This window comes from Panulirus ornatus, chromosome 46 (genome assembly GCF_036320965.1).
Source record: "Panulirus ornatus isolate Po-2019 chromosome 46, ASM3632096v1, whole genome shotgun sequence".
Lineage (NCBI taxonomy): Eukaryota > Metazoa > Arthropoda > Malacostraca > Decapoda > Palinuridae > Panulirus > Panulirus ornatus.
The window spans coordinates 1,053,721-1,074,840 of NC_092269.1; the positions used below are offsets into that span (position 1 = coordinate 1,053,721).

Genomic DNA, 21,120 nt, shown 5'->3' on the forward strand with positions numbered 1-21,120 from the left:
GCATCCCAGTGCGTTCCAGTGCGTCTCTGTGCGTCCCATTATATGGAAGGAATAGCTAGAAAGTTAAGTGTTTCAAAAGTTAAATCCAGAATGGTTACTGTCTCTCGAAGACACACGTAGCTCCGAGACGAACAACTTTATGAAGTAGAACTGAACAATGACAAACTCGGTGAAGGGGAAATTATATACTAGGAAAGTTTGTAAAGGGCGACTACCCACTAGAAAAGTTTGGAAAGGGCGACTATCCACTAGGAAAGTTTATGAAGGACAGCTACGTACATAGGAAGTTTGTAAAGGTCAACTTTACTTTAGGAAACTTTATAAAAGAACTTTCATGGGGAACTTTACCCAATGAACTTTACACAGGAGGTTCTACAGTGGGAAGACTAACTAAAGACAAGTTTACACTACAGGAAATTATAGAGAAGACTTTTACAGCATGTATATAGAGACTATAAAAGACAGCTTTATAAAGTAAGGCTTTATATACAATAGCGTCATAACAGAAGACTTTAGGTAGGATACTTTGACGCAGCAAGAATTTATCAAGGACAAGAAAGCAAGACTTGATTAAAGATAACATAACAAAGCTAGATTTATAAAGGTCATTAGGACAATTCTAGCTTGGCAAGTCAGGGGAACAGGTGTATTATAATGTATTCTACATAGAATGGGAACCAAATTGTCAAAGCGAAACCCCTGACCCTTTTTCACGTATTTCCGGTCACGTAAGCTGAACCAGCCGGTAATTTAAGCACTTTTCTGGACCTCCGTGGTGCAGCGGTTAGCATCGATGACCACGTGGGTTCGAATCCTAGTTGCGTCAGTCGGACTACAGTCAACTTAGCTGTTCATCTACCCTTTAAAGTTGGTCGATAAAATAAGTACCTGGCTAAGGCTAGGGTAGATATATGTATCATTTATATGTATGTGATATACATATACGTATCTGATATACATATACGTATGTGATACAACAAAGAACTGTGTTGTAACAACACTTGTCTAAGTGCCTGAAGACAGACTCCTTAGGGAAACCGGGAAATCCTACACAGTTTCCACATTCCTCAGACACAACTCCTGCAAGAAGACGGAGTGTCAGTTGACGTATCCCATCCACAGCAGAATCCCAAGCTGGAACTGCTACATAAGAAAGGAAAAAAAATTAAAGTTCGTCTTAATGACAGGCAAAAAAGAAAGAAAATGAAGCGTCTTGGAAGGCATCATCACTAGTCCATCTCATATGAATGGGACGAAGAACTGCCAAACAATACTGATTATAACTGTATTTTTGTTGTCTCTCTCGTGACACTATGAACCAAGCTAGGACGCCATTTGGTAAACATGTTTACCAAATGGCGTCCTAGCTTGGTCTCTTCGATGTATATCAACTGACTTATATTTCTCTCTTGTGTCTCCCCTGATGATGTGATTATTACACGAAAGTGCACTTGGGAACTTATCGTGTTTCATTTTCCCCGTGGACTCATAGGAATATCTTTATCACGCGCAAAATTGTGATCCTTTCCAATATATATATATATATATATATATATATATATATATATATATATATATATATATATATATATATATATATATTCTTTTTTTTTTTTTTTTTGCTTTGTCGCTGTCTCCCGCGTTTGCGAGGTAGCGCAAGGAAACAGACGAAAGAAATGGCCCAACCCACCCCCATACACATGTATATACATACGTCCACACACGCAAATATACATACTTACACAGCTTTCCATGGTTTACCCCAGACGCTTCACATGCCCTGATTCAATCCACTGACAGCACGTCAACCCCGGTATACCACATCGCTCCAATTCACTCTATTCCTTGCCCTCCTTTCACCCTCCTGCATGTTCAGGCCCCGATCACACAAAATCTTTTTCACTCCATCTTTCCACCTCCAATTTGGTCTCCCTCTTCTCCTCGTTCCCTCCACCTCCGACACATATATCCTCTTGGTCAATCTTTCCTCACTCATTCTCTCCATGTGCCCAAACCATTTCAAAACACCCTCTTCTGCTCTCTCAACCACGCTCTTTTTATTTCCACACATCTCTCTTACCCTTACGTTACTTACTCGATCAAACCACCTCACACCACACATTGTCCTCAAACATCTCATTTCCAGCACATCCATCCTCCAGCGCACCACTCTATCCATAGCCCACGCCTCGCAACCATACAACATTGTTGGAACCACTATTCCTTCAAACATACCCATTTTTGCTTTCCGAGATAATGTTCTCGACTTCCACACATTCTTCAAGGCTCCCAGAATTTTCGCCCCCTCCCCCACCCTATGATCCACTTCCGCTTCCATGGTTCCATCCGCTGCCAGATCCACTCCCAGATATCTAAAACACTTCACTTCCTCCAGTTTTTCTGCATTCAAACTCACCTCCCAATTGACTTGACCCTCAACCCTACTGTACCTAATAACCTTGCTCTTATTCACATTTACTCTTAACTTTCTTCTTTCACACACTTTACCAAACTCAGTCACCAGCTTCTGCAGTTTCTCACATGAATCAGCCACCAGCGCTGTATCATCAGCGAACAACAACTGACTCACTTCCTAAGCTCTCTCATCCCCAACAGACTTCATACTTGCCCCTCTTTCCAAAACTCTTGCATTCACCTCCCTAACAATCCCATCCATAAACAAACAATATATATATATATATATATATATATATATATATATATATATATGTATTTGTCGCCCTATAAGGGAATGACCCTGGAGCTAAAGTGTCGCCAGATGCAGGTCTCACAGTCGCTGGAGGTAGCCTGCTTAGTGACGTGATCTGTGCATGTGTCTACATAATACTTCATTGTGTTTGTTGAGCTTCCTTAGCCGAGCGTTCTTATACCAGCACACATCTCTGTGGGTCTGCCAACGACGTGGAGGGAGGGAGTACACTCATGTGAACACCAAGGTGGAGGGAGGGAGTACACTCATATGAACACCAAGGTGGAGGGAAGGTGTACGCTCATGTGAACTCACACACAAGTGGTTTGTTTTTGTTTGTTGTTGCTCTGACGCCTTGTTGGCTGAGGTCCTGATACTGAATAACCAGAGGTAAGGCCCTTGATAAGGACGGTACGACCCCTTCATAAAGACGGTACGACCCCTTCATAAAGATGGTACGACCCCTTCATAAAGACGGTACGACCCCTTCATAAAGATGGTACGACCCCTTCATAAAGACGGTACGACCCCTTCATAAAGATGGTACGACCCCTTCATAAAGACGGTACGACCCCTTCATAAAGATGGTACGACCCCTTCATAAAGACGGTACGACCCCTTCATAAAGACGGTACGACCCCTTCATAGAGACATACGACTCTTCAACACGACGGTACGACCCTTCATAAAGACGGTACGACCCCTTCATAGAAACATACGACTCTTCAACACGACGGTACGACCCTTAGGTATGATGGTGTGACTGGTGACCTGGCTCTTACGAGTCGTGTATAAGACTCGTACCGTCTAGCTGACGTAGTTAAGTCCTGCTTGGCAGAACAAATGACGGAGGAGCAGTGGTTCGAGTCCCGCTGCTCCCACAATCTTTCCTACTGTCCAGGGTTTAATGATACCCCGGAGAGAGAGAGAGAGAAAAAAAACATTAATTTGAATAACACAGATGAGACAAACCAAGCGAATATAATAAGAACAGTTCAAGGCTCAACCATCAGCGTCAAGGACGTGAGAGAAACATTACAGCCAAAAATGTTCGAAAACATACGATTAATGAGGAGTGCGAGAAGGCCGGTGACGTCACGGGGGTGGATTCAAAATATAAACAAACCAAATATGTGGCACATTTCCTCTCGCGTGACCAGTCTAGTGTACTGCCAGGCGGGTCACCATGCACGATCTGCCACACTTACCTTTCTCATTCATGCAAACATTACACAATGATGTGATGTGATGACGGATTTAACCTGCATACATGTGTAATTTCAGCTGCGATCTATACATACCAATCCAAGTCAATAAACGTAGGTTTACAGTAAATCTAAATAATCTTTTTAACTAAATATTACTTTTGATGTTGATGGACACAGAAATCTTAATTCTGTATTTCACTAGAGACGATTAATAAACAAGAAGCTCCAACGAACATGTTGCTCTGACACTGTTTTACTGTCTAGTGTTAAATTCTTCGTAGTATCATAATGTATGTAACATTATCCATCAAGTTATACAATGATTAATTACAAATACTAGATCTAGTAAGAACATTCCGCATATTTACAATACACTGAAAAACAATACTGAACTCATTTAGTACAGTCTTCATACCTTACTGAAATTACAGGACAATACTGAAGTCATGTGGAACGTTCTCCATACATTACAGAAATACGTCAGGTGTCAAATCTGAAGAGTTCGTGTGAGAAACAATGTCGTGATCACAAAAGTAATAACATGATAGTAATCACATGGTCATCTACAATCTGGTAGAGTCCAATCCTTCTCACTGATCTATGGAGGAGTATGAGATGTTGATTATCACAAACACAACGAAGGATGCACACAATCATTGTACAACTTCTCAACAAAGATTCTGAAAGAAATGAAGAACACACGCACACACACACACACACGCACACACACACACACACACACACACGTACACACACACACACACACACACACACACACACACACACACACACACACACACACACGTATCTCCGTCTCGTAGAAGACGAGTAAGACGGAGCAAGATTGGGGAAAGGGGCTGGAACCCCCCCCCCCCCTCCTGTGATACCTGTTTTCTATGGAGAGGAAAAAAAGTATGCAAGTGAAGACTATTCCTCGAAAATCAATCTCCCGACGCTACATCCTTAAGGCGGGAATCGCGAATACGTAGAAATGAATAAAACAAATACACTCATTATCATTAATGAGACACAAACAGAAATATACATTCACACACACATTTCATATATATATATATATATATATATATATATATATATATATATATATATATATATATATATAAACTACCCTCGCTTAATGAGTGGTAAACGGGACATCAAAATCCTAGCGTCATCAACATGGACTTACCCAGAATCCAGCTGGGAAATTCCCAAAGCCTTGCAAGTACATGACCAGGAACGTTCCTAGAATCCCGGATTCCGTTTTCTTCGAGTGAAAGGCTGCAGTCAAGGGCGATTGTCTTCACCAAGTCTACACCTAAAAAGGTACATAAAAAAAAAGAATAAAAGATAGAAATATGAAGGAAAGGTCAGTCTTTAAGAGGATGGGGTCACAGGGGTCAGGGAAAACAGGGAAAAGTACACTCCCAAGGTTTACCAATGTAAAGGAAGGGTCAGGTCATTTGTGTTCAGGAACGCATGAGAAGGCAAACCCGTCCACAGCTTAGAGATGTAGGGAAAGAATCAAACAGCACAACTGTCCACTACCCTTGAATTGCTAACTGCTATACCGTAATCATGTGACGAACTGGCTTCCTGCTTCTGGCCTGGTCTAGTTTGAAAATACTGAATAATGTAAACACAACATAAAACAGATGATCTCTTAATCAAAATCGATTATAATTCATTTCGTCACTTTGGAAAAAAAGAAAGAAAAACAGACAAGTCCGTCTGTCTGTCTGTCTGTCTGTCTCTCTCTCTCTCTCTCTCTCTCTCTCTCTCTCTCTCTCTCTCTCTCTCTCTCTGGCAGAAGGAAATTAAGCAGAGTTTTTGGCTTTATTCGGCGACATTTCTCAACACTGGGTCACTGGAAGCAATCGCCGAGAGCAAAATCCTTGAATTTATTAACCTACAAAATTTGGTGCTTTTCAATTTGCATATCATAAAAGCTAATTCTACGTGATCTTTTTTTTCTTTCAAAATCTGAACTCCGTGATTCTCAGAATTAGAAATTCAGTTCTAAAAGACTAGGCCAAATCTAATCCTCAAGATTTGTGGCATCTAAATTCTAAGTACGAAGATTAACTTCCCTCCGAATCTCGCTGGTCATCAAAGTGAAGATACCATCATCTTCTAATTCAAAATTTCCAAGTGTCTGGATCCTCCTCAAGAGTCTCAAGCACACAGGAACGACTTCTTGGAATGTCTGGTACCTCATGCCACTCTGACGCAGAAATGAATGGTTAAACTTACGAGGTAAAAACTGATTTTGACGTCATTCTTAATCATGATGGTGATGGTGTTGAGAGATGTGTTTGTCTGACGTTAACACATTCTTACTATTAACTGCCTATTCACACTGCCATCATCATCACTATCATCCTCACCATCACTGTCAACACACACTATCACGAACATGAACGTCTCCATTACTTCTGCTTTGCATTATCTGACCTTATTATTCATCATCTTCACCCCACTAATAATCTCATCCAAACCCTCTCGTGTTCCTCTCCACTTCAACCACCTCAGCTTGGCCTCCACAGTTATCCTGCTCACTCCCAACAAATACTCCTTCCTCCACCACTCCACACGTCCTCCACTTCACTCGACCAGGGGTGGGGTTATGGGGTCAGGTCTGTAACTGTGAGCGTGGGTGGCAGTAATTGTATGTAATTCCTGTAATTCTGTCAGTTCGGATGTCATAATCAAGTTCAAGTTTATATTCAAATTATCACTGACCATAATTCAGTACGTGAATAATCTAGATATGTGTACAGGCAATTTTCTCTTGATGGTTCATCTTGTGTTTGGGTTTATCTCCTCTGGATGTGAACACTTCCAATGGGCAGCAAATCAGTAACGTTGTAATTCTTCAATTTGTGACATCGATCATCCTAATTTTCGATATCCTTCCTTATGATCCTTATATCTGACCTCCTTTGTAAGGCTGCTCTTAAGACTTAACAGTCATTCCAGTCTCGTCTTCAAATGACCTAACCATCTTCGCTCACGCCCTCCATCACTGCTCAAGAACGACTCGATCTGTCTGACTGGCATCAGACGAGTGTCAGTGACTTCTCGTCTGGGTTACACAAGCCTACTTCTCAGCTGAGCACAAAGTCTCCAACAGGTGACACACCTGTGCATAGAAACACCTGGGGTGAGAAATAACACAAGACCTCCTTCATGTCACTTCAGAGTTATCCACACTCGGTACAAAATGTTGAAGTCTTCACTGCACCATCAGTATGTCGTTCGGAAACATCAGTCTTGGTCATCTCATCAACAGAAACATCCTTCATGTGTGCTAGTGATAAGAATAAACACTCAGCACTTACCATTATAACATCAGTAGGGGTCAGGAAAAAAAAAAAACAGTCGGCCCAGTACTCTCCCCTGAGGAACGCCAAATGACACCAGAAACCACACCTTATTTACGTAGTTTGTGTAATCTGAACATAGCTTCCCACGTTTGGTACATTTCCAAAACGTTTCAAACTTGCGTATAGGGAATTCCACACCGTTTGTCGTGGGTACCCCACACCCTTCGGAAACCCAGAAGGGTTATATACGGTGATCTGCAACACTGCCTTCCTTTTTGTCCTACCATACTGCTGAGTCACAGACCACAGTGATATTTCCGGGGATTTTACCTTTATATATTGTCGTAGTCACGATCTGTAGTGTGAAAGGCGAAAAAAATGTCGGGTGTAGAATAAAGGTATTCTATGTAGGGGAAGAGTAAATCTATGATAAACTCTGATCTTCCTCTGAACGTAACGAATCACAATTAACCTAGAAAACATCAGAAAATATCATACGACGTCTTCAACAACCAGTTAGAGACGACGTCTTCAACAACCAGTTAGAGACGACGTCTTCAACAACCAGTTAGAGACGACGTCTTCAACAACCAGTTAGAGACGACGTCTTCAACAACCAGTTAGAGACGACGTCTTCAACAACCAGTTAGAGACGACGTCTTCAACAACAGTTAGAGACGACGTCTTCAACAACCAGTTAGAGACGACGTCTTCAACAACCAGTTAGAGACGAAGTCTTCAACAACCAGTTAGAGACGACGTCTTCAACAACCAGTTAGAGGACGACGTGTTCAACAACCAGTTAGAGACGACGTCTTCAACAACCAGTTAGAGACGACGTCTTCAACAACCAGTTAGAGACGATGTCTTCAACAACCAGTTAGAGACGACGTCTTCAACAACCAGTTAGAGACGACGTCTTCAACAACCAGTTAGAGACGACGTCTTCAACAACCAGTTAGAGACGACCTCTTCAACAACCAGTTAGAGACGACGTCTTCAACAACCTGAAGGACTTTTCCCCGCTTGTCATGTCCCCCCCACCCCACGTTGATGCTACCTTTCCGGCCACTTCTCTCGGCTAAAGCCTGCTCGCTTATCAGCTTAATTTATTCATGATATTCTACTGATGGAAGAGCGAAGCGCCGACACCTCCCACGGCGACCTGCTGTACAGGTTCCACACAGACGCCCGCAGGACCATAACAACCTTACTAACACACATACAAACAGTCGATGAACGAAGTGACGCCAAGGTCGTTCAGTAATCGAGGAGGAGGAGCAGGAGGGAGGATGGTTCCATCCAGCTAGCGGAAGGGCCTTGAACACGACCAACAAACTCCATCACTCTCTCACGACCATCACTACACCTACCTACCCGACCCTCCTTCCAGCAGCCTGCCACCTACACCCACGTCCCACACGGTAGAGCAAACACTGCAGGTAGCGGAGTCACACGAGGTGCTCCAAAATGCAACGAAATGCACTGCAAAATTTACAGCTATGCGTTCTGTATGCACGGTGGTTAACCCATGTGATTAGCGCTACACAAAAACAAGATCTCGTCCATATCAAGTGTAACTAGAAGCATAAACATCAACACCAGAGGGACCACAAGCCGTGCTAATTACCAAGCTGGAGTCATCAGTGACTGCTAATCATATCAGATGGCTCGAGAGTTAACTGAACACACACACACAAGATCTATGTTCCTTAATGATGAAAAAAAAAAAAAATACTTTAAAAGATATTTTTCCATGACAACTGGTCTTCAGGGTTCAGATATATATAGTTGAAAAGAAGAATTGGAGTCATCAGAATACACTTTTCCCTCGTGGTCCATCAGCTGCTGCAAATTATACATCTTTCACTGAAAACATAATGATCCAAATCGGTGGCTTTAATTAAGCTTTCCCTACAATTACGTCCTCATTCGCATAGTGTGGATATGGGTGCAGGAGTCGCACATGACACGCAGGCGTATTCTTAACTAACACGGTGTGACAAGAGACGCTCCAACATATCCTTAACTACAGGAGGATTCCCATGCACGCCATCACTGCCTCACATCGTAAGTCTACATACGACCTACATCTCGGATCAAACTTCCAACTCATCACATCAAATCTTTCCACTCTACGTATACATAACCTACAAACAGTAATGACGTGTTGCACTGTATTCTAGTCTCAATGGGTCACTGGTGGAATATATCCACGTTTCTCACTGTTCTGTTCCCTGATTTGTACCTTACATTAAATTGTCAAATACCTTTTTCCTCATTAATGTCTCATCTGTCGCAATTTCAACTTAGTGACGTAATCTTTACAGAAATTCATTCGAGGAATTTATTGGTCATTCCACACACAAACATTACATCTTTTATCACATATCCTTATGTCATTTCACTATACCACAGTGAAGGAAGGATCGTCTCCCTTCCCTTCATGTTCCCAACATTATGTAACATGTAGAGGTAAGGAGAAGCTACATGCTATACCGCCAAGTCTTACACACACACACACACAACCTTCCTTCTGGTACCTATTCAACCGATTAATACCAAAGAGAAGAATAAACATCTGGATTGGCTGTGAGCCAGCTGCCTGAACCGGAAGTCGAACCTGGGCACACTTATTCACAACTGACGACACTGGCTGACCCATTACACCGGGAATGACAACAAGTTCAGTTATGTTTAGCATTCAGCATGACTTGGACCTGTTGCTTTATTTAGAAGGACGAATGTATATTAAAGCTGTTATGAGATTCAAGCTTATCACTTCTGCTATAGAATCAAGCTTACCGACCATGTCTTAGATTTAAGCTTACCACTTCTCCAAGAAACAGCCTGCAGCCACTGTGTTAGATTCAAGCTTACCACCTCTGCACGAAATCTAAGCTTAAGATCCTTGTATCAGCGTCAAGCTTGGTACTTCCTCAAAATATCTAAGCCTATGACTTCTTCGCTAGACACACAGCTAGAGCTTACGCATAAGCTGTTCTAAATGCGTAGAGAAGTGCACAGAACTGGTGGCACAGCTTTATCAGAGCTTAATGGAGAAAAGGACCAGGATGAGAAACATTAAGTATCAGAGGTGTATCATCATATCTAGTAAGATGAGGATAAGACATGCTCAGTACCTCAGAAATGAGAAATATAGAAACACACACACACACACACACACACACACACACACACACACACAGTGACACGCATGCGTGCGTCGTAGCGTAATAAGTGGCTCTACGCCATTCTTTGCGGGTGGGGAAGGGGTTGCTAGCGCTGACCTCCAGCGGAAAAAACAGATAACGCCAGATAAGGGAAGGGGACAGGAGAGATAGTGATAAGAGAGGGTACAAAACACGTGCTGGCTGGCTAGGGGATGGGGGTGGGAGGGGGGAACAGTGGAGAGGAGGGCACTAAAGAGCCAGAGAGAGAGAGAGAGAGAGAGAGAGAGAGAGAGAGAGAGAGAGAGAGAGAGAGAGAGAGAGAGAGAGAGAGAGAGGAGTACATACAAGAATTTTTGCCTACAGGCAGACCTGCCGCTTGGCGCTGACCACAGGAATATCTACAAGAGTCACCCAGAACGGGTGGTGTGAGTCACACGTGGTCATGTATAGTGTGAGAGACAGAGAGACGGTACGTCGTTGTCTGGACTGAAAACCATCAGGCCAAGTGTGGGCGAGGCAGTTACCTGAGCCAGAGGAGTGGCACGTGTGAAGGTTTCTGGCTCGTTACTCTGCTGCCTCTAACCCGATACCCAGGCGGGTTGTGTCCTTCCTGGCCAATGGCGGCCTTTCATCTACTGCCATACCAGAGAGAGAGAGAGAGAGAGAGAGAGAGAGAAAAGGTTAGGTATGACCAAGGGGCCACTATGTTTCTCTTCCTGAAGGCAGAGCCACGTTCCTTCCACGCAGAGTGAAGTTATTTCCTTTTAACAAGTGTATGAGAAAGCATCGGAGAATTTCTGATGGTTCCAGGTACCCGCCTTGGGGGAGATCAACAACACACAAGTACACGCAGCTTTAAGAACTAGTGCATTGCCTGAACGTACTCCCTGGCTGCTCATGTACGGTGAATACTAATGATGTTCCCGAGTCTGTACAGTGTCTGGTAATGGCGTCCACACACACACACACACACACACACACACACACACACAGAGCCTCCGTCAAGATATACACGACGGATCCGCGTCGCAATGTTTACAACGATCACAACTTATCTAAAAGTAGCAAAAAATCTTGCTGCTGTCCACACGTACATATATTTACATCAACCTAACACATACCTAGACTCATCTACACTTCTAGATCCATTCAAATCCACCTGGACTCACCCAAGTCCACCTAGATCCACCGTTACTCACTTGGACGTAACCCAACTGAAAACATCTACTTGGAACCCACTCTCCGCCCACTCTGATCCACCTACGCGATCTTGAACCCACCCACCATGCTGAACGGACCCATCACTCATTCTGGATTCACTGACGTTCATCTGAAAACACCATCAACTCCACATCATGCATTCCACACCTACGTGGACCCATCCTTCCCCATTCAACCTCACCTATGCCAATCAGGAGCTGCCAACACCTCTGTGGGTCCAGCCTCAACCACATCAACCCTCTCACACCCACTCCAACCCATTCAAGTTCACCGTGAAACAATCGCTCATTTGAATCCGTCCAGAGACAAGTTTAATCCACCTCTGTCTACCACGATTCAGCATCGTCCACATAGATCCACCTAAATCCACCATGAACCACCCATCCCTATCAGGACACAACTATTACCCTCCGAAAACCCCACTTGTACCCACCTGGACCCAACCTAACCCACACCTATGCAAAAACCTTCGTTCGAAGAGAGAGAGAGAGAGAGAGAGAGAGAGAGAGAGAGAGAGAGAGAGAGAGAGAGAGAGAGAGAGCAATAACCTAACCTCCAAGCACATGACCATGACACAACCCTGAGTTGGTTCACCACGGACATGAATACTCAAGAAATACATCCCCGGCACCGCTCTCCTGACCCTACCCCGCGCTATATAACACACACACATACACACACCTACAACACACACACACACACACACACACACACACACACACACACACGTGCCAACCTCCGAATATACATACCCAGTAGTGCCAAACGTCGGTGCCAAAATGTAGTGACAGTGCGCCAAGTCATGAGTGTTGGCTTTCTGCCCGTGTGTGTGTGTGTGTGTGTGCTGTGGGGGTGTTTTACACTCATGTTGCCCCGTATCTTAACCTCATTGTACCGTGTCTTTATTTTGATGTGTGAATGCACACACACACACACACACACACACACACACACATACTCAAGCCTTATATACATATATATACACGTCTCGTCATCCATGAACCAAGACTTCTATACACGACGTCACAATATACAACAGATCAGGTCGTCCACTTGTTGACGTGCTGCCCGACCCAACCCACGTGACCCCAGGCCACCTCAGGGCACGATGACGTCAGTGTACCCAATGACGTATGGAACTCAGTGTTACGCGACTGTATTCAACAGTTCTATGCATTCATTATCCTCGTCCTGTCATATATAACCTCACGACCCCGTATACATCTGCTGACCCGAAGGTCCGCTACACACACACCGCGCCACAGACGACAGTGATTCCTCTGATGTGACAGGTTCTCTGACGAGGATGTCCACTGGTCAACTGGTGATGACTGAGTCACAACCTCGCCCAAACTGACTTCTCAACTCCTCCTCCATCCCCAAGCAGGCGTTACCGGACTCCGCCAGCTTTAGGGGAAATAGCCATATTACGTTTTTGATAAATTTCTATCAATTTCTGCATTTACTTGTTTACAGAGGAGACCCGGGTACAGTCTGGCAGATAATTGGGATGCTAACGCCCGTAATAGACTTGGCCCACATACCCGGACCACCGTCCGCTATACAAGGTGGCCGCTCAGCCCAGTGTGCCCGTTATTGACAGGTACAGTCTTCGTCAAGTTCCCCGGAAAGTCTGCCTGGGGTCACATTCAGACACTGTGCCCAATATTTCCTGGACAGTTTGACAGCTGGTGACTATATGCTCACATGACAGCTGGTTGCACTATATGCTCACATGGCAGCTGGCTGAACTGGCTCACCTGACAATTTGACAGGTGATTCGGGGTCACGATATCCGATAGCTGAAGTGCAAGAAAGACGCACCCTAGACAACGGAAGTCGAGCAGCCTCTCACACCGCTGGAGCAAAATATACCTCGTCTTCTAGCATGGTCCTGTAGTGCGGGCCACCCTCCCAGGGGTCTCTGGTGGCTTCTTTACACCAACACTTGTCATCCAGGCTCAACACCTGACCCATAAAAACGACCCAGAAATAGCAAGTGACAGTTTCATGCGCGGGTACGATGGCTTGAAGTGACCAGGATGAACAGGAGGTTATTTAGATATCGTATGCATGAGACAGTTATCGTAACGATGGCATAGTGAACGTACCAGTGAGAAAGGTATGGGATAGCTATCGTACCCTCATGCCGACGATTCCACGCTCAAGAATTGGCTACCGTACTTCTTGGAATACATTGTTATAATCATGATAATGTAGAGCAGGCAATATGTCTATTATCGTACATATGGTTATCATAGTGGTAATTCGTGGTACCAAAGGCTTAGACTAATAATGAAGGGTTAATTCATAATGGCCAAAGCTCTGATTTGTGATGAAAGATTAATTTCTGGTAACCATACTCTCAAGATCAGATCATCGTACACAGGGAAAAGGTTTCGTACTCACGGTGTTCAATTACTGTACTGTAAAGTTAGAACTATCGTAGAGAATGGGCTAAATTGTCGCACTGAACAGGTTCAGCGATCGTACTCTTCAAGTAAAGTTGTCGCACTGACCGGACACAGTCGTGGCAATCCGTTGGTAATCATCGTAACTCATGGAATGAATGGTTGTCCTAAGCAGGTAAATTCATCGTACTGGACGGGTAAAGTTAATGTACTTACGGGCAGAGGTAACTGACCCTTGAGGTTATCACGGGCGAGGACTGATGTTATGTGACAGTCAACGGGGAGTGGGGTGCTAAAGGGGCGGGGCGGGGGGTGTAGGACTAAGAGGTGAGTAAGGGGAGGAGAGAGTAAGGGGTGATGAGTAAAGGGGAAAGTTTTCAGAGGATGATGGGAATTAAGGGATGAAAAAGCAAAAGACTAATAAAGGAACTTAGGGGTTAGAGAGGAATGAGAGTTGAGAACAGAGTTAGAGAGAGAGAGAAAGAGAGAGAGAGAGAGAGAGAGAGAGAGAGAGAGAGAGAGAGAGAGAGAGAGGAGAGAGAGAGAGAGAGAGAGAGAGAGAGAGAGAGAGAGAGAGAGAGAGAGAGAGAGAGAGAGAGAGAGAGAGAGAGAGAGAGAGAGAGAGAGAGAGAGAGAGAGAGAGAGAGAGAGAGAGAGAGAGAGAGAGAGAGAGAGAGAGAGAGAGAGAGAGAGGAGTGAGAGTTGAGAGGAGAGAGAGAGAGAGAGAGAGAGAGAGAGAGAGAGAGAGAGAGAGAGAGAGAGAGAGAGAGAGAGGTCAACAGAGGTCATATAGCAACCAATGATAATCATCTTAGTCTTACTAGCCACCAGTGATAGAAACATATGAACACACCTGTCCTGTCTGTTCCCATAATGGACGTGCATCTGTCACACCTGTCTCTGTCCCTGTGTCTCTAATGGACGAGCATCTGTCACGCCTGTCTTACATATTCAATGGACAAGACAGCGTTGGGCATCTGTCACATCTGTCTCAGCCCCACCTGCGACAGACGGGGGACAGTGGAGGGGAGGCATGTAATTAGGAAAGGAACGGCAAGGTAGGTGTGAAGACTGGAGGAAGAGAGAAAAGAAAGAGAAAGAGAGAGCTACAGGTGGAGCACCAGCTGGTCCCCCCCCCCTTCCCCCGTCCAGGCACGCCCCGTGACGGAGTGGCTATGTATAGATTGGCGTCACATGGGCCCACCCCCCTCCCCCAACTGCCACTCCCGTGACGTACTCCACGCTCTCGTGACGTCACGGCCATTCATGTGACGTCTGCCGCGTTCTCATGATGCCTCCCATTCACGTGACGTCCCGTACATCCACAAGACGTCACCTCACACATGTGACGTCCTCTACATCCACGTCACCTCATTCACGTGACGTCCCGTACATCCACAAGACGTCACCTCACACATGTGACGTCCTCTACATCCACGTCACCTCATTCACGTGACGTCCCGTACATCCACAAGACGTCACCTCACACATGTGACGCCTTACACGTTCACAAGACGTCACCTTCACACATGTGACGCCTTCCACGTTCACAAGACGTCACCTTCACACATGTGACGCCTTCCACGTTCAAAAGGCGTCACCCATGATTCTTGTGACGGCCCTCACGTTTCTGAGGCGTCACTCCTAGATCTATGGCTTCCTCTTGTGTCCTCATGACATCACCCGCTGCCAGTCCGCTTGTGGATTTTACCAAGAACTTCAGGGTGAAGGAAGGGAGAAGAGGGTGATGGACTCTCTCTCTCTCTCTCTCTCTCTCTCTCTCTCTTTCTCAGCATGTACGTCTGTCTCTACATTAAGGACAGGAAGATACAACAGTCGTAAGAACGTCTCAGACTAATCTGTCATGTAAACAGTCCAGTGAGTATAGCGGGAGGAGCTACCTACATGCAGACCAGGCGGCAGAGGGGCAAGCAACCAACAAGTAAACAAGATTCGTAAACACACAGAATAACAAGTAGACAGCTGTGCCAGAAGAGAGACAGTCTAGCAGGTAAACATTCCAACGAGGAGACAGACCAGACAAGAGAGAAACCCTGTAGACAGAAGGGAAGGAGAGAAGCCATGTAGATAGAAGGGAGAGAGGAAAGCTCTGTAGACAGAACGAAGGGTAGAATCCTTGTAGACAGAAGGGAGAGATGGAAGCCCTGTAGTTACAACAAGGAGAGGGAACTACCCTAAAACTGATATTATCATAAATCTTACAAAAATTAAAAATCTTATAATCATTTCATAAAACCTTCACTAGTTATTTTACAGATGTTTATCACTGTATAAATCCAAATATCAAGACACTATCAAAATCTAAAGAACCATTAACAACAAAAACCCAAAAAGCCCCCCCAGTGTAAAAGTGTGTATGCATTGTTCTGGGTGTAACATTACACCCGGAATGTTAGAGGGCAAGGAGGAGGAGGAGGAGGAGAAGGAGGAGGCCTACCTGGCCAGCAGGGGAGGCCTAGACCAGCCGAAGGATGTGCTAAGAACTTTATAATCTGTTCTAAGGCATCGGGCAGATCGGAGAGGTCATGGGGGAACGACCTTCACTGTGACCCCTGGGTATGGTACAGCCTAAGGCGAGACGATGCCTTCTGGACCAAGAGCCGCGCCCTTACGAGACACTTTTCCCCTTGATCCACCCGCCGCAGGAGGCCCTGACGAAGCTGCGGCGGGGGAAAAAAATATGTCGGGTTACATCAGATCGGCGGGTAGATAGCGGGGTCTCGCAAGGCGGGCAAGAATGGACAATGAAAGGGGGGGAAAAATATCACCGGGGGAAAAAAATATATGTTTTGTGTGTATGAAAAGTGTGGTAACCTAGCCTTATACCTGGCGTGTGGTTCATCCACACCTGCTGACGTGGGTTCATCAGCCCCACACACACCTGCTGACGTGGGTTCATCAGCCCCACACACACCTGCTGACGTGGGTTCATCAGCCCCACACACACCTGCTGACGTGGGTTCATCAGCCCCACACACACCTGCTGACGTGGGTTCATCAGCCCCACACACACCTGCTGACGTGGGTTCATCAGCCCCACACACACCTGCTGACGTGGGTTCATCAGCCCCACACACACCTGCTGACGTGGGTTCATCAGCCCCACACACACCTGCTGACGTGGGTTCATCAGCCCCACACACACCTGCTGACGTGGGTTCATCAGCCCCACACACACCTGCTGACGTGGGTTCATCAGCCCCACACACACCTGCTGACGTGGGTTCATCAGCCCCACACACACCTGCTGACGTGGGTTCATCAGCCCCACACACACCTGCTGACGTGGGTTCATCAGCCCCACACACACCTGCTGACGTGGGTTCATCAGCCCCACACACACCTGCTGACGTGGGTTCATCAGCCCCACACACACCTGCTGACGTGGGTTCATCAGCCCCACACACACCTGCTAACGTGGGTTTAATGGCCCAACACACACCTGCTGACGTGGGTTCACCAGGCCCTCACATCTGCTGACGTGGGTTCACCAGGCCCTCACATCTGCTGACGTGGGTTCTCATCATTCCCTTAACTCTGCCATTTACCCTCCAAAATTGTTCAGTTTCAGTAACCACAATATGATCGGTGGTGGCGAGATGAGTTTCATAAAAGATATTCATTTATTCGGAAATGAGGTGCCATGTTTGTTTCATTCTGGAATATTGATAGAATTCGAGTTTTATTCCGGATCACAATAGTTTCTTTATTATTCTATTGAGTTTTTCTTATCAGGTTTATCATATTTTACCATCGACGAGGCGCATGACACTCGACTGTGGACGATCCGTTTATCATTAACTCCTAAACTGAAATAGAAATTCCACTCACTCTTCCATCTCTTCCAGCGTTTCCAAGCTACAGGCAAGAAGAACTGGGAACGCACCTCTGACCAGGGTGGTGTCAACGCTTGCTTGACGTAAGGAAGGCAATACAAGCACAACGCCCCGGACCCGCATTACCGATCTAACCAGCTCCTACATCCACTATGGTCTTATTACAAGCGAGTTATGAAGAGAATATGAACCTTCATTACAGTATTATTCCATTACCGTGATTGTTGTAATCAACACACCATCCTAGTCAAACATTTTATTGACGCAACACTCCTTTCTGACGTCTTATCGTTGGTAAATAAGGTAATATTTACTAACACATATACAACATCACCTTTAAGAACTTGCCATATCTAACAGATAACCAATTTCATTCCAGCAACACTTGCACCTGCTGTCGACACTTGTGTTTCTGAACTGTTTGCATTTCAGTGATTCCTGAAATACTATGTTTCCACAACACAATACTTGCCCCAAGGCTTCTTTCTGCTACATGTAAACAATAACTATGTCTAGCGTATTTTAAGTATTGCTTTCGGGCAGTGTTGTTGTTGCTGGTTATGATGGTGGTGGTGGCGATGGTGAGTGTTGGATGGATGACCCAAGCTTGCCTTGTGACTATACAAACAACAGGTAATGATCTAAGACACATCCTTGCCTTCATTCTACTCATGTCTCACTTCCCATCCATCATTAGGAACAGCCTTTACCCTCCCGTCTCCTGGTCACCGTTCCACAATCACCATCCCAGCCTCCCTTTACTCCACTCATCTGGTCCATTTTTCGTGATGTGACGACCACTTCTCGTACGTCGTCTACTCAATGTCTCGTACATTAAACATTCTCTCCTCAGTATCAGGTCTATCCACAATTTCTATCTTCCCAAGCATTAATTCCTATATAAATATCTTCTATCATTCACCTGGAATGTTTTCTTTCTTCAGAACTATACGTAAGGTAAATTTTGCTGATCTATTTTCTGTAAATAAAAACTCCTCCAAGCTAGAGGCTAGAATGGCAGCCTTACTCGACGCCTTTGATGACATTTCTTAACACAAAAAAATAGAAAAACCTGCAGGACAGGTGCATACAAGCTGAGACGATCATTGAAAGAGATTTCTCAGTAACAAATAGTGGGAAAATAAGAGACTGTGATCAAAACTGTTGAAATGTATCAATTATTCTCGATGAAAAATAGTATTTTCACTGGGACTTTAGGATCTTGCTCAGGTGGCGAGACAGCTAACAGCAGTCCAAGCTGACCCTAAAACATCAAAAGTTATTACCAAGTCCTCCAGTTTTCTTACTTCTTGTAAAAGTTGTGACAAAGGAATACTGACTAGAAAAACAAAATGTTTTGAAAGAGTTCAGGAAAACAAGGTCATGTTCTAGAACAGTTTCTGTATCGCCAAGAATAAACCTACAAACAAAAAAGGTAAAGGTTTAGAATACTGGTGCTCTCCAAGACTAAAGCTACACAGAGAAACCTGCTACGAATTTCACACAGAACAACAAATATTCCCTCAGTGTTGAGGAATTGGTGAAATACATCAGCACCAACATCAGAACATACAGCATGATCTTCTTTACATTTTAAGATCTACTGAATAGCACAGTATCTCTGAGGCTCGCAAAGACTGATCAAGTTCATGGAAATGAAGATGATAAAATCTGAACTGTATGAGTGTGTGTGGAAGAAGCATGGAAGTAAACTGACACAGGCAGGTAGACAGGTAAGAATACTCGTTCACATATTCCTGGATGTCCAGACACGACGGGGGACACTAGTAAGCTGATCATGAACATCACATAGTGAGACGAAGAGGCTAGTATGAGGCAAGGGATAGGGGGGATAGGAGTTACGTGTCCACGGGATTGGCAGACAGAGACTGACAGACGCTCACTGTGTTACACATAGACCAAGTGGATGGCCCCCGTCCTCTGGTCTCCACATTAGACGCCTCCTGTCAAAAGAGACGGGGGCGCGGGGCAGATAAGCATAACTTTTGATATTATGTGAAAATACAATGGTGGAGGGTGCCCTCTGCTGGAGCCCTTGTTTACGTCACCGTGGGAGAAGACGTCCCTAGCCGCCGGCGTCTCTGACCGAGAGGACGTCGCCTGACGTGAGGAAAGAAAGAAAAAAAAAATCTCTCATGGTTTCATGCCTTTGTTTCCTCCGCTGATGGCTGCTCGTGTATGGTTGTTGTTCCCTCGATTACCAACACGTTCGTTCTTGGTGGGCTACTGTACGCGTGCTGCACGGGTATTGGACGCGTTGGGTGTCTGGTTTTTACATCGTGTAGGAAAGACAATGCCAAGTGCTGGCCCCGGGACGAGGTCCTGTCCCCTAGCCTGAACCTGGTGCAGGACCCCATCCCCCCCGGCAGGAGGCTGTGGAGGGAGGAGGAGGAGGTCGTCTCACGTGCTGAGCCACATGGTCGAAGTCTGGCATTGTCTTGAGGTCCACGTGGCATGAGGGTTGGCTGCCTGAATCCTGTCTGACACCCGTCAGCCGTCAGCCGCGCTCGTCAGCCCACACCACCACCGTCATCCCGGCACGAGGCCTTAACGCCCCCCCAACACCTCCCCAGACCAGAATAGACCGGGGCGTCAGCAGGTGCGGTCTCGACCCTCACACCGCAGGAGGACCTCGCGTCCGTCCCACCAGCTACACCGTTTGACGTCTTGCTTTCTTCCGTCTGACGTTGTTTATGTGGAACCTTATCTGTCTTCTTGCACCGTCAGCATCAAAGTTTTGTATTCACTGGTATGTGTTCGCTCATTCTAAATCGGCTTCGGAACTGTCTCACTTCCTCTACGTAGAAGCCATAGATCTCTCTGATATGGAGTCACTCACTACCACGTTTTCTTTTACAGCATCTGAATCATACCTTCTTATTTCTTCTTGGTACCAAGACTTTCCTTTAAGCTTCTTTACTGAACATATGTTACAAGTTACTGAATCATTTTAATAACATTTCCGAAGATCTACGACATGTATAAGTCTGCCTATCGTGTCGTGGCATCACTGAAAGTACGTATCTACCGAACCAGCCTCACTTGGTACGTTCTCGCAAACGTAAAGATTCGGAAGGTGAACGGTCCTCAGACTTCCAAGAACGCTGTAGTGTCGTCAGCATCGCAACTGGTGGCAGGTGTAGTCATCCCCGACAGGTGTAGTCATCCCTAGCAAGTGCAGTCATCCCCAGCT

General features: G+C 45.4%; 1 protein-coding gene across 3 annotated transcripts in view; it reads right to left on the bottom strand.

Annotated features, from left to right (window-relative positions):
- The window catches only part of Tango4 (transport and golgi organization 4), a 320,102-nt gene that overhangs the window by 155,768 nt on the left and 143,214 nt on the right, over positions 1-21,120 (bottom strand). For 2 of the 3 annotated variants that reach the window (XM_071688586.1, XM_071688582.1), the window contains exon 5: positions 5,108-5,236. The exons of the other annotated variant lie outside the window; for it this stretch is intronic. The gene's annotated coding sequence lies outside the window, so the exon portion shown is untranslated. The remainder of the gene's footprint in view (positions 1-5,107; positions 5,237-21,120) is intronic. 3 annotated transcript variants of the gene reach the window in all.